Source organism: Paroedura picta, chromosome 8 (assembly GCF_049243985.1).
Source record: "Paroedura picta isolate Pp20150507F chromosome 8, Ppicta_v3.0, whole genome shotgun sequence".
NCBI classification, from domain to species: Eukaryota; Metazoa; Chordata; class Lepidosauria; order Squamata; family Gekkonidae; genus Paroedura; species Paroedura picta.
The window spans coordinates 96749716-96768169 of NC_135376.1; the positions used below are offsets into that span (position 1 = coordinate 96749716).

General features: G+C 49.1%; 1 protein-coding gene across 8 annotated transcripts in view; it reads right to left on the minus strand.

Moving 5' to 3' along the window:
* ZMIZ1 (zinc finger MIZ-type containing 1) overlaps positions 1-18454 on the minus strand; it is a 410316-nt gene that overhangs the window by 256263 nt on the left and 135599 nt on the right. For all 8 annotated transcript variants that reach the window (XM_077350898.1, XM_077350892.1, XM_077350896.1 and 5 more), the window contains one exon: positions 274-355. The gene's annotated coding sequence lies outside the window, so the exon portion shown is untranslated. The remainder of the gene's footprint in view (positions 1-273; positions 356-18454) is intronic.

Sequence of the window (18454 nt, forward strand, 5' to 3'; positions counted from 1 at the left end):
CTCCAGATGTCCATGGACTACAATGCCCATGTAGGGCCTCATGGGCATTGTAGTCCACGGACATCGGGAGAGCCAGTGTTTGGCCACCCCGATGTAGGACCTCTCCTACCACCTTCGAAGTGACACGGTCAGCAGCCCCTGAACGGAGACACACATATTCAGTTTTTCCCTGCTTGCAATCCTTAGAGAAGAGCTGACTATAAATCTAAATTCATCAATAACTTTAAAAAACCCTACGTGTTTAGTTCGATAAGTCACAGCAAAAGTTCTTACCTAAGTGTTCCAGGCTCCCCTCCTACCCCACAGGAGATGACGACTAGGCTCTTTGTAGCTTCACATAACAAAATGTGTTGTCCTGCAATGACAAAAAAGCATGGTGTGAACAAGAGTGGTAGGAATGTACAAGTCCACACCACACAAGAGCAAGACACAAAACTCTCACAATCCAAAAACATATTCCTAGATATTTTGAACTTGTTTAACACACGGCAAAGTTTCTAGTCCTCAGGAGTGAAGCTGACCTCATGAGAGGGTATAGTCTTTTATTTATTTACGGTCATTTAGACCAAAATTTTAGAAGTACTACTATACAATAGCAGTTGGTAAAGGGAAGGTAATACATTAAAAGGTTAAAAAGAGGGTACAGTCATGGATATAGTATATAGAGAGGGTATAGTCATGGATTCCATCCAGCAGGCACAAAAGTAGAACGTCCTCAATGATCACGAGAAACAATCTCCGTTTATATGGACATGGTTGGGTCACCGCATGTTTGGCAAATCCATTCCTTGAGACTTATAAACCCCCCCATGAAAACACACCACACCTTCCCTAAAACAGGGGTAATCAAACTGGGGCCCTCCAGATGCCAATGGACTACAATTCCCATGAGGGAATTCTCATGGGAATTGTAGTCCATGGACATCTGGAGGGCCCCAGTTTGACTACCCCTGCCCTAAAACAACACCAGTAGCCATCACATTTTCACTCTTCTGCTGTGAGGCCTAGGGTCCCTGCGTTGGGTGGGGAAATATCTGGAGCAGGGTTGGGTGCTTATAACTGCTGTAACCTTCAAATGGGTCATGGGCAGTGCGAGACCCTGCGCAGCTCCAGGCTGCTCCCGAGCAGGACTTACAGTCTATCTGAGTGGCCACTCAGGCGCCAGCTTATAAGGAGCACTGTCTACAGCAGGGGTGGCCCAACCATGGCTCTCCAGATGTCCATGGAGTTGTCATGGGAACTGTCGTCCATGGACATCTGGAGAGCCACAGTTAGGCCACCCCTGGTCTACGGCATCTCCTCCTCTCTTCTCCCCTTCTACACAGACTCCTCAAACTCCTCCCACATAGCCTGCCTCCCCTCTCTATCCCGGGGTCCATCTGACCATAACACCCTTCAGCCTCCCCTTCTTAATCTACAGTCTTGCATTTTAAATCACACCAAACATATAAAACTCCACATTGAAACACACACATGAAATGTTTAAAATTGTGAAAGCTTCACAATACGAGAGCCTGAAAACCTCTAACAAATTTTAAACTCTGCAAAGAGCAAACTTAATCTAGCAAAGAACAAATGTAAGCAACTCGGCAAACGGGAGAAAAGGATGCATAATTAGTCTGTCTGCAAATTTTCTCACGGATAACCCAGAGCCGGCAACCCTAGCAGGGAACTCATCTGATCCAACAGTAAGAAGGGAACACGACTTCTGGCTTGTGCTTTTATATTCTAACTCTATTTCGGTGCACCAAATCAGCCAAGCTGCTTCACGGAACTAGCAAAAAGTGTCCGTCTCTCAAAATACCATCAGAGTTCAGTCATCCAAGGTCATTACTAGGTCAACTGCAACCCAACAAATAAGCCTATCGGTGCACACTGTCATTATTTCACAAATTAATACTGCAACCAGCAACGGGGGTGGGGGGTGGGGGGGTGAGTCGTTTTCCTTCCCTAGTTGTTTCATAAAATTAACAATGAAGGGATGCGGCCGCCAATACAAGGCAGGGAAACTTGGCAGCTTCCAAGTTGCAAGGAATCCTTCTCAGGTGATTATCCCTAAGAGCTGCAGGGGAGCACACTGTGGTTGTGGTTGTTTTAAGCCTTTTTAAACCAGGGGGGGAAGGAGGGGAGGGATAAAACCACAAATACGTAAAATGATCCAATTTTTAAAAGGCACAAATTTACACGGCTGGCTGTGCAGGTCAAATCAAAGCCACCGCTAAACTGTAAATAATGACTTGAACTGTATAAATAGCTCTTTTCGCATGATGCAGGGGATTCGGCTATCACCCCTCTGATAGGGAGCTAAGAAGTCATGCTAAAGAGGATATGTGCAAAGTGCTGCTAAGTCTCAACTGACTTATGGAGATCCCCCCCAACAAGCGGCTTTCAAGGCAAGGGAAAAGCAGAGGTCTGCAGAGCCCAGCTTGGCAGAGTCCAGCCCAAATACTGACTCCACTTAGCTCCTGAGATCTGATGAGGTCGGGTTATACCAGGCTGCCTTTCCTCCTCGCTAAAGATGATTCAGAATAGGAAAGTGGAACTGGGGCACACCAGTGAACTTAGTGGGAGACCATTTAATCCTGTGGAAACTGGAGAGTGGAAATAGGGTTAAAACCACAGAGTTTGTGGCAAATCCTAGACTGTCACACCTATACAATGACATCACATCCAGGTTGCAATGGAAGTGATGTTGGCGCAATACGAGTGATACAAAAACATCACCACTGTGAAGTACGTCTCCCACTTTCCCTAATTCACAGGCCACGTAGGAGGAGCCTACTTATCCAGATTTGCATCCATGCTAGGAGGAAGTGTGCCTTCTTCCTGGAAGTCATGACATATGTAGGACCTACAGCTCAATCCTATAGGTGCCCCTGCTCTTGAACACCCAGGGGTACATAACTTTTGTTCTTTTAAGAACACAGGGCAATGGATAACTATGTCTAACAGATTCAAATGGGTAGCCGTGTTGGTCTGAAGTAGCACAATAAAATCAGAATCCAGTAGCACCTTTAAGACCAACAAAGATTTATTCAGGGCGTGAGCACTCGAAAGCCCTATGCCTTGAATAAATCTTTGTTGGTCTTAAAGGTGCTACTGGACTCTGATTTTATTATGTCTAACAGAGTAACTGAAAGACCCAGATGGTGGTGTACCTGTTCAGGTATATTGTGGCCCCAAAAGCAAACAAAAATCATGACCCACGTTGCTCCTTGGGAACAACTCCATATTGAGTATTTTGGCCTTGAGGTATGGGTAGGCCTTACCATTTGCCCAGCTTTAGTGGCCCACCCCCCACCCCAGCCGCCCTCTATTCCCAATTCTCACTAGAGCATCCAGACAAAAACAGGGGGGAACATCACACTGTACAGTGATGTTACTTTCAGAGGAAGGTGTGGAGTTTCTCAAAAGTGAAATACTGAAGGCACACTCACAGACAATTCCCTTGAGAAGGAAAACTGGGAGGAATTGAAAGAAATCAGGGTGGCTCCATAAACAGCTTTCAAAACAACGGAATAATAAAAAATACTCATTTAGGAAATGGAGGAGGACCTTATAAACGAGGAATATAAACAAATAGCCAAGGCTTGTAGGGAGAGTGTTAGAAAAGCTGAAGTTCAGTATGAGCTTAGGCGAGCAAGAAATGCTAAAAACAAGAGAAGAGGGTTCTTATATTCAAAATGAGAAAAGGAATAGGGACATGGTAGGACCATTGTGGGGACCAGAAAGTGACATTGTAACAGGTGATGAAAAGAGGGCTGAATTGGTCAATTCTTCTCCTCAGTCTTCTCTTGTGAGGGAAATAGTACTCAACATGGCAAAATCATTTCACATGATGAGGGATGAGAGTCATGGCCTAGGATTACTGTAGGGGAACTCCATAAACACCTAGTTTCTTTAAATGATCCCAAATATTCTGGGACAGATGAATTGCATCCAAAGGTACTAAAAGAACTTTCAGATGTAATTTCTGCGCCTCTGTCCATCATTTTTGACAAGAAGAGGTGAAGTGCTAGAAGATCGGAGGTGGGCAAATGTTGTCCCCATCTTCAAGAAGGGAAAAAATAAGGATCTGGGTAACTCCTGATCCACCAGTTGGCAAATTTTTTAAACAAATCATCAGACAATTGGTCCTTGAGCAGCTAGAGCGGATGCCTGTAATAACTAGGAATCAGCATGGCTTTCTCAACAACAAGTCATGTCAGACTAAACATCTCTTTTTTTTAAAGAAAGTAACTACCTTCCTAGATCAGGCAAATGCTATGGACATTGTTTACCTTGATTTCCGTAAGGCTTTTGATAAGGTTCCACATGACATTCCTGTAAGGTGGATCGAGAACTGGTTGACAGATCACACCCAACGGGTGCTTGTAAATGGTTTGGAGAGGAATGATGAGTGGAGTGTCTCAAGGATCTGATCTGGGCCCTGTGTTGTTCAACATACTCATGAATGATTATCTGGATGAAGGAACAGAGGGTGAGCTTATTGAATTTGCAGCTGATACTAAACTGGGAGGGGTAGCAAATACACCAGAAGATAGAATCAGGAAACAGGATGATCTTCACAGGTTGGAAAACTGGGCTAAAATGAATTAAATGAATTTCAAAAGAAATAAATACATTTAGGTTGGAAGAATAAAATGCATCACTATAGGGTGGGTGAGATTTATCTTGGCAATTGTACATGTGAAAAGTATCTGAGGGTCTTAGTAGACCAGACACTGAACATGCGTCAGCAGTGTGATTCGGTAACTAGAAAGGCAAACGGGATTTGGGGCTAGTGTCCAGATCACGAGAGTATAGTGTCCAGATCACGAGAGTTGATGTTACTGCTTTACTCCACTCTGGTAAGACCTCACTTGGAGTACTGTGTTCACTTTTGGGCACCACAGCTAAAGAAAGATGTAGAGAAACTGGAGCATGTCCAGAGGAGGGCTAAGTAGATGGTGAGGGGTTTGGAGACCAAGCTGTATGAGGACAGGTTGAGGAAGCTTGGTCTCTTTAGCCTGGAGAGAAGGCAACTGGGAGGTGATATGATAACCATCTTCAAATACTTGAGGGGCTGTCATAGAGAAGATGGAGCAGAGTTGTTTTCTGTTGCCCCAGAGGGTCAGACCAGAACCAATGAGTTGAAATTAATTCAAAAGAATTTTCAGCTAGACACCCAGAAGAAGTTCCTGACAGAAGTTCCTCAGTGGAACAGGCTTCCTCAGGAGGTGGTGGGTTCTCCTTCTTTGGGAGTTTTTAGGCAAGGGCAAGATAGTTATCTGACAGAAATGCTGATTTTAGGAACTTGGGCAGATGGTGAGTGGGTGGGCAGGAAGGGATGTGCCAGTGTTTGTCTCTTGTGGCTCTTCCTGGCATTCCCAGGGAATTGCTGATCACCACTGTGGGATGGTAGGCTAATTCCCTCCAGGCCAGGCTGGATTCTGGAGATATTTGGAGGGGGGGGGGAATCATTTGGTTATGCAATTGGGGTCACTGTGGGTAGGCAGGTAGTTGTGAGTTCCTGCATAGTGCAGGGGGTTGGACTAGATGACCCTGGAGATCCCTTCCAACTCTATGATTCTATGATTCTAGGATCACTCAGATGTCACCACATCGAGCGACTGCATAGGAATTCTCTCAGTCTCTATCATCTTTGTGGCAGAGATTGAAAGAATGCTTAGAGCATTGTTGATTGCAGTTCTGTTACTTCCCTGTTGGGCCCATGCTGACTGCTGCTCCTGCATGTCCCGCCCTGTGAAGGATCCCGGGTAGATGTTTGGATGGAGACTGTGGAAAGAAGGATGGAGAGAGAAATAAGAGGCCACCCACCCTCCTGTCTCTAGTGTGCAGTTTGTTTTGGGAAAACATATGACGTTGGCTTGGTCTGTCTGCTGGGTGGGGCTGATCCCCAAACAAGGGGCATCAGTGATGGATGGGGCCAGCTGTGTTTGGCAGAACACACTGCAAACTTGGCACCGCACATGAACTCCTGAGCACAAAGGACACCACGCCGAAGAAAGGTCTCCACAGAGCCACCCCGCCTGAGAGGCCACTCAGTCACATCACGGCCCTTTCAATGAAGAGTGGCTGAGTTCCCGTGAGGAAGACTGCAGAAGGGGCCATGGGCTAGTTGACAGAAACGTGCGTGGCCAACAAGCTCCCTTAGAGAGGCAGGAAGAGGCACCGCGCTGAAACACCGCCCAAAATATTTATTAGCTGTCAGATGGCCGTGAAGTCATGCCGGGCTCTTTCATTGATTTCCAGAGCACGGACTAGGGAACTGTCTTCCGCAGAGGCTGACGGATGACTTATCTCCCTTGGAAAAGGGGTGGGGTGGGGAACATATGAGACTGCTTTACACAGAGTCATAGAATCATAGAATCATAGTTGGAAGGGGCCATACAGGCCATCTAGTCCAACCCCCTGCTCAACGCAGGATCAGCCCAAAGCATCCTAAAGCATCCAAGAAAAGTGTGTATATAACCTTTGCTTGAAGACTGCCAGTGAGGGGGAGCTCACCACCTCCTTAGGCAGCCTATTCCACTGCTGAACTACTCTGACTGTGAACATTTTTTTCCTGATATCTCGCCTATATCGTTGTACTTGTAGTTCAAACCCATCACTGGGCGTCCTCTCCTCTGAGTCAGATGCATCTAGCCTATGGCGTTTAGTATATAAGCTGCTGCTCTGAGACTGTGACAGAAAAAAGGGTCTTTAAATGAGTCTAAATCAAGGCGAACTCCCTATTCCGGGGATGGAATTGGGCACCTTCTAGGGGATCTGCCACTGAGTCACATCCCTTCCCCAAAGGTACATCATCCCTTTTTTCCAAAGAGAGCCAGTGTGGTGTCCAGGTTAAGAGTGGAGAGCGGGCTTGATTCCCCACTCTTCCTCTACGTGCAGCCAGCTGCATGACTATGGGATAGTCACAGTCCTATCAGAGCTGTTCTCACAGAGCAGTTCTTTATGAGATCTCTCTCACAGGGTGTCTGTTGTGGGGAGAGGAAGGGTAAATGATTGTAAGCTACTTAGAGACTCCTTCGGGCAGTGAAAAGCGGGATATAAATCATAGAATCATACAGTGGGAATGGACCATACAGGCCACCTAGTCCAGCTCCCTATTCAATGCAGGATCAGCCTAAAAAGCAACTCTTCTTCTTCTTCTTTTTCTTCTTCTTCTTCTACATCAGGCTGGCTCTCTTGGGAAAAGAGGGATGTTGTACCTAGGGATGTGCGCTTCGGATCAGTTCAGTTTGTCCGCATCGGCAGGCACCAAAGCCCGAGGTAGCGCGTAGGCGGCCGGCACCATGGGCCGGAGAGGAGGGGCACCCTACGCGCCACCTTGGGCTTCGGTGATCACCGAGGCGGCCAAACTGAACCGATCCGAAGTGCACATCCCTAGTTGTACCTTTGGGAAAGGGATGTATCTCCGTGTCACTCAGAGGTTCTCCTGGACTTGGCTCCTGCTCTTCCCCTTTTATGTCCTGCCTTAAGGTAAGGGGTTGTATTGGGAGTTATAAAAAGAAAGCCCCTCAGTCTAATGATAGCAATGTTAATCCTTCCTCCCTTTGATAAGACTTAGAATGCGGGGTTTGCAGGCAGCACTTCCTTGCGTCTCCAGCAGAGGGAGCAAGCAATCAGCTGGTGGAGGCAAAGGAAGCTGCTAATTTTATTCCTTGTTTATATTATATGTATTTACTGGGGACAGCATTTCCCCGTTGCCACCAAGCAGGGGCCGTGCTATTCTTCAACCAAGCATGTGCTGCCTTTATGCGGGGAAAACGTCTCAAGCGCCCCCTCCCAACAAGTCTGGCTGCTCAGTGAAAGGAGAGGGCAGCCCCTTAGGTGGGCAAGTGGGTTCCCCATCCTAACAGACTGTAAGCACGGGCCTACAGGAAGGATAACGAGGCAGGCAAAAGGGCTGCCACAGATTTTGTATGGTCCCCAACCTCCAGGTGGGGCCTGGAGATCACTCGGAATTACAACTGCTCTCCAGTCTGCAGTGATGGAGAAAGGCCTGTCCTGAGGCTTCTTCCTCCCCTGGAGTCCTCTGTTCACAGGCTCCGTCCCCCCAATATCTACCCATTTCCCAGCCCAGAGCTGGAAAGTGTGCATTGCTGGGTGGGCAGCTTGGGAAAAAGGGGAAAAGTCGAATAGAACACAAATCAGCAATAGGTCAGGCCACAGGTATGCAGACCGCCTTGGAGCCTTCTGGGGTAGTGGTGAGTCAGCCAACACTTGACATCTCTTCCCACCACCAGTAATGCTGTGCTGTCTTCCAGGGCAGCCCTGCACACAGAGCATTCCAGTAGCCTGGAGGTTGCTGTGGTGTAGATCAGCATTATAGATTGTATAAGCCAGATATGACTTGATAGCGCTTCCCTCCACCCCCACCTACCAGAGCTCTCCTTTCTGCAGGTAAGCAAAGGAGAAGCACCCTTTTCTCCAGTCAGGCATCCTCATGGACACACTCCGGTTAGAGATGGGTGCCAGGGGCTCCCTAGCTGCTTCCAGAGAGATGTCAAGATAGAAGATCTGCCTACAAAGGCCAGGGTTCCCATATACAAGGCCCTTGGCTCTTAGTCATGTCTGAGAATTCCCACAGGGCTGGCAACAGGGCTTCCCTTTCCAATCGGGGTTGGCCCAGAATCACACAATCAGAATCACAGAGTCATAGAGTTGGAAGGGACCTCCAGGGTCATCCAGTCCAACCCCCTGCAGGAAAATCTCAACTACCTGCCCACCACAGCGACCCTAATTCCATGCCCAGATGACCCAAAGCCAGGCTGCCTGGCCCTCCCCTTAAAGGACGGAGGCTGCAAGCGAGGTGGTCCACTGAGCTTCTTGCCCCAGAAGGACACTTCACAGCTTGGCTATCTGGCCGTTTTGCAAAGGTGGGAAAGTGACGGGGTGTAAGCGCTGCCCACAGCCCTAACAAAATTTAGAATTTTGTGTCCAAGCAAAATATAGAACAGGAAAACATAGTTCTGCGACCTATATGAAGCAAGCCAATCTGCATGACCCTCCCCCCACCCACACACACAAACATATAACTGAGTCTGATTTTGCCAAATATCAGGAGGGTTGCCAATTTCTGCTATAACCCCCAAAGAGCACAAAGCTCAAGACATCAGAACCTGCTCAGGGCCCCTGGCCGGAAAGAAATAAACCTGGTCCCAGCATGGTGGAACTCCCTCCCTGGTGCAATACGGATGGGGGGGGGGGCTCCAGAAGGCCTCTCAGGCAGGGCCTTTCTGCCCCACCCAGAGCTGCGGCTCAGAAATTAACCCCAAGGGAATGCCGCCCCCCCTCCCGCCTACAAGAGGTCAATTGGCCCAATAGGATTTAGCCCCCCATAAGGGTTTCAAGGAGGCAGCTTTTATCATCATTTTAACTTAAATTTCTTTATGCATAGCATCTCATTTTGTATATTTTATTTTGATGTTACCTGCCCTGATTCAACTGGGAAGGCTGGGCCATAAAAGCTGTTGTTTTAATAATAATAATAATAATAATAATAATAATAATAATAATAATAACAACAACAACAACAACAACAACAACAACAACAACAACAACAACAACAACAATATAGAAAGTTGACTCTATGACACTGAACCCTACTAGGCTGCCCCTCCTCTCCGTGCCGTGGCGCTGGCCCCCTACACGCCGCCTAGGGCTTTGGTGATCGCCGAGGCGGCCGCCCCAAAGCGCACATCCCCAAACCCTACTGAGGCCCCTCCCATCCCCGAACCCCACTCTCCTCAGGCTCCACCCCAAAATGTCCAGGTATTTCCCAGCTTGGAGTTGGCAGCCCTAGAGGGGGGAAGTGGCAAAGGGGCCGGGATCTCCACTCCAGAGGGCCGGGAGTCTTAGGCGGCATTTCTCCTAACTTCAGATTTCGAAAGGCCTTGCTTGCCGGTTTCCTTCGTAGCCCTGAAGGCCTAGAACGTGTTTTGTTTAGAAAAGGAAGGATATCCTTAGCAAAGCTGCACAATACAGCCGACACCACAGCGGGTACTTTTTCTGCATCGTAATCCAGCCCTGAGGACAGAGCACAACGGCCCATGTCTCTGGGAAGGATCACGGAGCTAAGACTGTTGTCGATTAAATATAACAAAAAAAACCAACCAAGTGACTTCCTCCGAGGGCTTCCACCTCAATACCTGGGAAATACCTGGACATTTCAGTTTGAGACTCTGGACTAGGGGTAGTCAAACTGCGGCCCTCCAGATGTCCATGGACTACAATTCCCAGAAGCCCCTGCCAGCATTCGCTGGCAGGGGCTTCTGGGAATTGTAGTACATGGACATCTGGAGGGCCGCAGTTTGACTACCCCTGCTCTGGAGGGTGGAGGCTGATGAGGGGAAGGGCCTCCGCAGGGTCAAAGGCCACAGAGTCCACCCTCCAAAGCAGCCATTTTCTTCCAAATAATTGATCTCTGTCTTTGATAGATAAGTTGTAATTCTGAGAAATCTCCAGCCCCCACCTGGAGGTTGGAAACTTTAACTCCTCCAGCGAGAAAACAGGCCAAGGTGCTTCAACAGCTGTTTAACAGGAGAGGCAAAAGTGTTCTGCCAGGTTTTGGTGACCCCCAAATCCCTCCCCTCAGTCTGTAGGAATTTCCCGAAGCCAGGGCTGGCCATCATAAAGGGTACGACCTCCTTAGGTAGCCATGTTAGAAATGAGCAGGAGTCCAGGAGCAGCTAAAGGATTAACAACATTTGTGGCAGGGGAGGAACTTTTGTGAGTCATGGCTCACTTCTTCACAAGGCCTAAGGACTCCCATTCTGTAGGGCTGCACATGGCGCCTCCCAGGGAGACAGATCAAGATGGGCCACCGTGTTAGTCTGTCTGCGGAAGGAGAAAAGAGCAGGAGTCCAGGAGCAGCTAAAGGATTAACAACATTTGTGGCAGGGGAGGAACTTTTGTGAGTCATGGCTCACTTCTTCACAAGGCCTAAGGACTCCCATTCTGTAGGGCTGCACATGGCGCCTCCCAGGGAGACAGATCAAGATGGGCCACCGTGTTATTCTGTCTGCGGAAGGAGAAAAGAGCAGGAGTCCAGGAGCAGCTAAAGGACTAACAATATCTGGCAGGGGACAAGCTTGTGGGAGTCATTATTCCCTTTGGGGAAGCTCCTCCCCTGCCACATATTCTGGTGCGACTGGACTCTTGCTCTCTTGGACTGATCAAAGATGTGTTCTAGCTGACCGCGCCTTTTTGGACGTTGTCCTTCCTGGATGGGTCAGATGACTCCCACCAAGTGACTTTTGGGAACCTCACTGTAGTCAGACAGCTGTTCTCATCCCCTCTTGCATCTAAGGCCCGCTTGCCTCCTGACCCTTCAGTGCCTCCCTGTTCTGTCCAGATCCCGAAAGAGATGCAGCGCCGGGAAGGAAGTGTGTTAGGGGTTCCCCGTGAACACACATCCATCTTTTTGACAGCTACATAGCAGAGGGACAGTGATGCAATCATGAAAGGAATTTTTTTGTGCCTTTCACTTTATTACTAGGGTTGTGCGCCGCGTCGTCCAAATTGGCTGCTCCGGTCCCCGCAGCCAGCGCCTCACCGCGGGCGGGGGGGGGGGGTGCACCCACCCCTGGCTACTGCCACTAAAAAAGGAGCCACGTGCTAATGTGGCAGGGGAGAAAGTTTCCAGCTAACTAGCGGAACAGGTTTCTTTCCCCCAAGTGCTCTTACTAAGGTGCTAGTAGGTGTAATTTAAGCGTGTGCAACACAATTCTAATAAGAACACTGAACCTATTTGTTTGTTCCCGCTGAAGAAACCGACCAGAGCAGGAGATATTTATATATATACTAGTAAGCAAGCCCGCTGTAAAATAAATACAGCGGGCGCTAGGCATGGGAGCCCCCGGCTGCTGGGAAAGGAGCAACCGGGAAAGGAGGAGTTGCTCTGGCGGGGACTCGGATTGGTCCCTCCAGTAGTCTGTTCAGAGGAAGGGGCCAATCGGCACCCTTCCTCATCACGGACACATCCCGCCTCCCAAGGCCTTACCCTTTTATTTAGTCCGCAGCGCCCGCAGCGCCGCTGGCTGTGTTAAGATATAAATTTATATATATCGAAATATATAGGAAAGGATATGGGACCTGATAAAACAGCCTGGAAACACACCCACAACAATGTTTTCTCTTGCCACTCCTGCATGTGCATGCACATGTTCATCATCCGTGGCACGAAGCTGGTTGGGAAACAACTTTCCCCCAAGTTGAAAGTGTTCCTACCTGATCACCAACAGGAATTCTTTTTTTTTTTTTTTTTGCAGTGCGTTAAGTGACTAGACAGAGAGGTTATTTGCAAGGCTGGACCAAAACTACACAAGGGCACAGGTGGAATGGTCAGTCAGATGCTTGCCAGTGGGAGGAGGCAACTAGTGGCCTCCGCTTTAGGATGGGGCACAGCACAACCAGTTTCTTTCTGGTCAAGTTTCCTTTGAAGAAAAAAAATGACACAGAGAAGATGACCAGGAATCCTTTGCCTCAAATGGCTTGTAGAAAAGAGAACTTCAGCAGGCGGCAAATTGCAGGACAACCTCTTTCTAAAAGCCCTGAGATCGACTTTTATTGGGAAGAGGTACAGCAGTTCTCCCTCCCTCCCTCCCGTCATCCTAGAGACAAAAGTGCCGCTTGCGATGTCACGTGGGTCCAAAACGTTTCTGGACAAGAGTTACAGAACGTAAAACAGGAGAAAGCAAACTCCGCTCGCCGCATCACAATAGGATGAGATGTCCGCAATGCACAACCAGGGACTGAAGGTTCGCACTCCTTCCTTGTAGGGTTCCCAACCTCCAGATGGGGCCTGCAGGTCTTCTGGGATGACAACTGGTGTCCACACAAGGGAGGTCAGTTCCCCTGGAGATAATGGGGGCTTTGGAGGCCAGACAGGAGGGCGTTCGACCCTGCTGGGGTTCCCTCCCCAAATCGCCAGGAACTTCCCAGCCCAGAGCGGGCAACCCTCACCAGTAGGCACCATGAGGTCCCGGCTCAAGGTGTTAATGGCAGACCCTCAAGGCAGGATGCTGGGGATGGTGCTTAAGACGGCACCCGCACCTCCCTTCCCCCCCCCCCACGGCGTGGCAAGGTGAGGCACGGGGTGCGTCGGCCTGGATCGGCCAATTCAGCCGCCGCCTCGCACAACCCTACTCAGAACCCGCTGCTCGTTTTATTTTTAAGCCCAGTAGCTGCAAGGAGGCAGACACCTCAGTCATTAAGGGGACCTTATTAAAAGCTGGAGGCCTCAAAGCACCCTGTCTCGCCATGGAGTCACTGCGCCTCTTTTCAGAGAGATAAGAAGATTTAAAAATTAAAATCTTAACGGAGTGTTGACATTCTAGCTGGTTTGTGACTCAGGAGCATGACGGAGCCCTTAATAAGCACCTGTGCTTCATGATATTCCCCGCAACTCCAAAGACTCACTGTGGGGCTTTGTTTGGGCTCGTTTGGGTGCCAACTGACTCACAGGCCTGGGGGAGGGCCATCAAACGGCTCGAGGAGCTGCGCTGAAATCCGGGTTGCAGGTTTTAAGAATATCTATCCTTCCTTTCCTCTACTAATTTTTACTCTGTTTAATTGCCTGGCCCAGGCCAGCCTGTTCTTGTCAGATCCCAGAAGCAAAGCAGCTCTCCCCGTAGCAAGTCCTTGGTTGGAAACCACCGAAAAAGTCCAGGCAACAGTAAGCCACTTCTGCTCTTCTGCCCTGGCCTGGTTGGTCCCGCTAGCCTGATCTCATCAGATCCCAGGAGCTAAGTAGGGAAACCAGGAAGGCCATGCAGGACCAGCAGACAAGAGTTTTTTGCTTCCTGCACGTTGGATGACTGATCTCCGTGGCCATTAGCCAGAAGACCTCCAGGAATGGATTTGAGTAGGACCACATCCCGTGGAGGCCAAACACAATTCTAGACAAAGTCCCCCATGTTCTTTTGGACTGCAGTTGATGTGAATGCAGACCCACAGCCACCTGCTCTAATTTCATAGATCGGCACAGTTGGTTGACATGGATATTCTACTGTGGGTAGCATCCTCTGCTGCTCTAAGTGACAACCTTTCAAATCCTTAAAGAGGGCTATCATGTCCCCTCTCTCCACCTCCGCCTCTCCAGGCTGAACATTCCCAAGTCCCTCAGCCTCTCCTCACAGGGCTTGGTCCCCTGGCCCTAGATTATCCTCGTCATTCTCCACGGAACCCCTCAATTTTGTCCACCTCCTTTTTTGAACTGAGGCCTCCAGAACTGCACACAGGACTCCAGGTGATATCTGACGCATGCAGTATACAGCGGGACTATGCCTCTGTTGAAACAGCCCAAGACTGCATTTGCCTTCTTTGCCCCACATCACACTGCTCATATTTGGCTTACTGCCCACAAGTACCCCAAGATCATGTTCACACACACACACAGGGCTCCCCAGAATTCTACCTCCCCTCCAGGGTGCCTGCTTCTCAGTTTTGAGACTCAGGTGTAGAACTCGACACTTCTGCTTACTGAAAAGCATCTTGTTCTCCTTGGCCCACCTTTCTGCGTGTTCAGATATCATTAAAATCTATCTCTATCATCTCAAACTTGATCACTTTCTATCATCTCAAACTTGATCCTGTCACAGTCATTTTCAATGCCTGAATTAGTTGTTTGCTTGTTTAGAAAGAGTTGGTTCCAGTGCCAGACAACAGCTGTGGGGAATGGCTATGAAAAAAAAATAGAGAAATACATTTGGGTTTGGAAAGCCAACACACTTCCTGCTTTCCCCCCCAAGTAGAGTTGCCGGCCCCCAGTGGGAGTGGGGATCCTCAGCCACCAGGCCCGGCCCCCAGCCACAGATCAGCTGGCTGGCAGGAGGACTTACCAATAGAAGGAGGAAGACATAGGACATTTGCTGGCATTGCACAGGAAGTGGTCATCACATGAGCAACACTCTGGCAGCACTCCAGTACTTAGGTGAAAGCTCTATAGAGCAGGGATTCCCAACCAGGGGTCTATGGATCCCAGGGATCCACAAGAGCTCCAGAAAGGGTCCGTGGCCTTTTCCCTCCTGCCTCAATGGACTTGGCCACAAGCCAGGGAACCGGCGACTTTGATGGGTCTCCCTTCCCCCTCCCATGCATGAATTAATTCTCTTACAGTTTCTGCATCTGGGAGGGGGTGGAGCCTGTACACCAACTCCCACCCTAAATTGCCTCCTGTTTCTCCCACGTAACCCCACTCCTCCTCAGGCCTCCCTCTTAACGCGGGTGGTGATGTCAGTTTTGGTAACATGGCATTTCTAGGGGTGTGGCAGGAAGGCATGGCCAGCTGACCACTTCCAGGGTTCCTCAAAGCCTGAAGAATTATTTCAAGGGCTCCTCCATGGGCAAAAGTTTGAAAAAGGCTGTCATAGATTCTTTGGCCAAATATCAGGATGTCACCCGGAAGTCACTGGTATGATGTCATCAATGCTGGTGTGAAACCACAAACGTAGCCTGGCACACGCTGGCCACTGGAGTTGTATGCTTCGGCGGCTGAAGCACACAACCCAACTGGCAACCCTACCCCCCAGCCATTTCCCATGCTGAAAACGGGGAAGAGAGGTTATTCTCCATTTGGTTGCTTCGTGTGGAGGATTCTTCACTGGTCTCATGCAGCCGCAAAAACAGGAACATAACCCCCCCCCCCGCATTGTTTCAGCCTGGGCAAGGGGCAAAGGGAGACGACCAGACCCATCCAGTTCCGTAGTGGTGGTCCAAATGCAAAAGTGTTCAAGGTTAGTTGGTTAATAACCATTCTCCATAGCTGGTGGGGCCGGGAGGAACCTGGACCCAACTCTTGAAAAAGCAAACAGCAAGTTTGGCTCCAAGATGTGGAAGAAGCAGCAAGCAGGAGGAGTCCTTCCAAATTCACACTTCAAAGCCACAAGTGTTGCTGCAGGTGAGTTACTAGGGATGTTGGGCAACCTTTTTCTGTCGGGTTTGCGAATCAGCAAGGGCTAAACAACCAGGAAAGGAAGACCCACATTTGCATGAACCAGATCCAGCAGTTGGGCAAAACAGGGGGGAGCCCAGAGGGTTTCAGCGTCTCCTTAAGGAGGTTATTGCTCCATAACAGCACAGCCAGCCTCAATCTTCATTCTCAAACGAAAGGATCACTCATGGGCGCATAAACGCTGGGGCAAGATGAGGCATGCTTGTTTTTAACCATTCCGGTGCTCCCGCTCTGGTGCAGTGCTATAAGCATCACTCTGACACCAAAATTATTACCCGTCAAAACACAAAGGGTGTTTTTAACTTTGCACATAGCAATTATAGGCAATTGTTATTTTAAAGTGTGAAAGGGGACGAAAATATCCAAAAGACAAACTTGTCTGACTGAAGAATTCCGCTTGAGGAGAATCTTACCTTCAAACAAACCAATGTCCCGTTTACACACCAATCGTTTTCTAAACCGCTATGTTTAAACCAGTGGTCCCCAACCCCCCGGTCCGGGGACCGGTACCAGTTCATGGATTAGTCAGTACCAGGCCGTAGCTGCCCTTCCACTCTGCCGCCAGCTCACCTTTTCTGCTCTCCAGCGGCCACCATGGCTGGGGATCCCCCTCATCGTGGCACTGGGCAGCTGCTGCTGGCAGCGCCCCCCAGTGGGTGGCAGGAAGTCAGGGGCGCTGGCGGGAAAGCAAGTGGAGCAGGGGCTCAGGCGGTGGCAATATCCCTCGGCAAAACACTACCCTCCCGGGCCTCAGTAAAATTGTCAAGCATTGACCGGTCCCCGGTGATAAAAAGGTTGGGGACCACTGGTTTAAACCACCTCAGTGATGAGTACATAAGAGGCTGACCGGAATGGGGTGGGGAGAACAGGACACATCAGTAGGCCAAGATTCTTACTACCTATTGAAAGACCAGCTGTCAAAAAAAAAAAGATGTAAATTTGGATTAGGAACAGCCAACCAATGACCTAATTTGACAGATCTACCATTAGTGCTCACACAAAATGATCTTACTTTTTAAAAATATCGCACTAAAAAAAAGCCAACAGCAACCAGGAAAATATTGATAAGGGGGAAAACCCACAAAACCAGGAATGGGGGGAGGGGGGAGTTCCCCTGTATATATCGTAGAAATAAAAACACAACAACAGTGGTGCCAGTTCTACTTGTCAGCTTCTATAAAAGGTTTCCCGATATCTAAAAATTGGTCCACACACAATTATTGTTCATGCACTGAAATACTGGTAAAATTGCAAGGTCCTTGGCCCACTCCTTTTCCAATAGTGTAATGCAAGTCTTTCCTCTGTAGTGAGGGCCCAAAGGATCCATTTTGATGGGCCTCTGGTTAGCCTCCAAGCGACAGGCAGCTACTTCTTTCTCCCCATCAAAAGGGACATCAAGGGCTCATGTGCCAGTCCAGCACAAAAACACTCACTCTAAACACTGCGCCACACCAGCCCTCCTCCCAAGGATGTACTTAATGGCAATGCGCTCCTGAGACGAAAGCTCTCCATGCGCAATCCAGCTTCAAGTATGTTTGGCTAAACCACTCCCATGCTGTTGGGTGCCGCGCATGTGACAGCAAACCTCTCTCTCCACCCCACTGAGGACGTGTGCTTTCTTTCTGGGTTACCATGGGGGTACCGCATCACTTCATACGCCTGTTCCCTGCATTTCCAAGCACTTGATTTGGACGTCTCATCCCTCAAAAATTAAATCATAGAAAAACTAATGACGACCTGAGTCTCAAACGGCCTCTGGTGTGTAATTTGTTCAATTACAACAGATGCTCTTCAGAACTGTCCTCTGAGATTTATCAAGGGAGAAGTTACACAAGGGAGCTCCTGACCCAGGAGACTTTGATGTTCACGGGGAGGATGAAAGGAAAAGCTTTCAGATACAACCTGAGGCCACCCATCCTAATGGGATGCTGTCACCTCACAGAGAGCTCAGTTCTGAAGAGCTGGCAATGGAGGCAAGCAGGGAATGCACAACGTTAATGTGGGGAGTTGCAAACTTAGTTCCCCCTCAAGGTGTGGGGGTGCTGCACTTCTTGCACCCAGGACCATTTCATTAGATGTAACGTCTAAATCACCCAACGGAAGTTACCTTGGGATCCCCACGCTTGAAGGACTGGAAGAAATGCAATAAAAGATGGAGATCTTGAGGTTAGCTGGCATCCCAAGAGTGGATGAAATAAGGGAATATTTCAGGGGCCTTCACATGCTCACTAACAGGGAGCAGCTACAGTCATGCCGGAGTCCACACGCAGAAGCTGGCCTCAGAGTCTTCAAGAAGCAATTCATTCAATCAACTGAGGGTGAAATATGGATCCCCAGTCAGGTTCCCAGGTCCCTCCTGGCCACCGATGGGCGATGGGAGGGGGTTAAAGCAGCCAGATCCAGGATTGGAAACTCTGGAGATCAGGGGTGAACTTCAGCAGTGCCCTAGACACCACCCTCCATTTTCTCCAGAGGAGCTGATCTTGGGAGTCT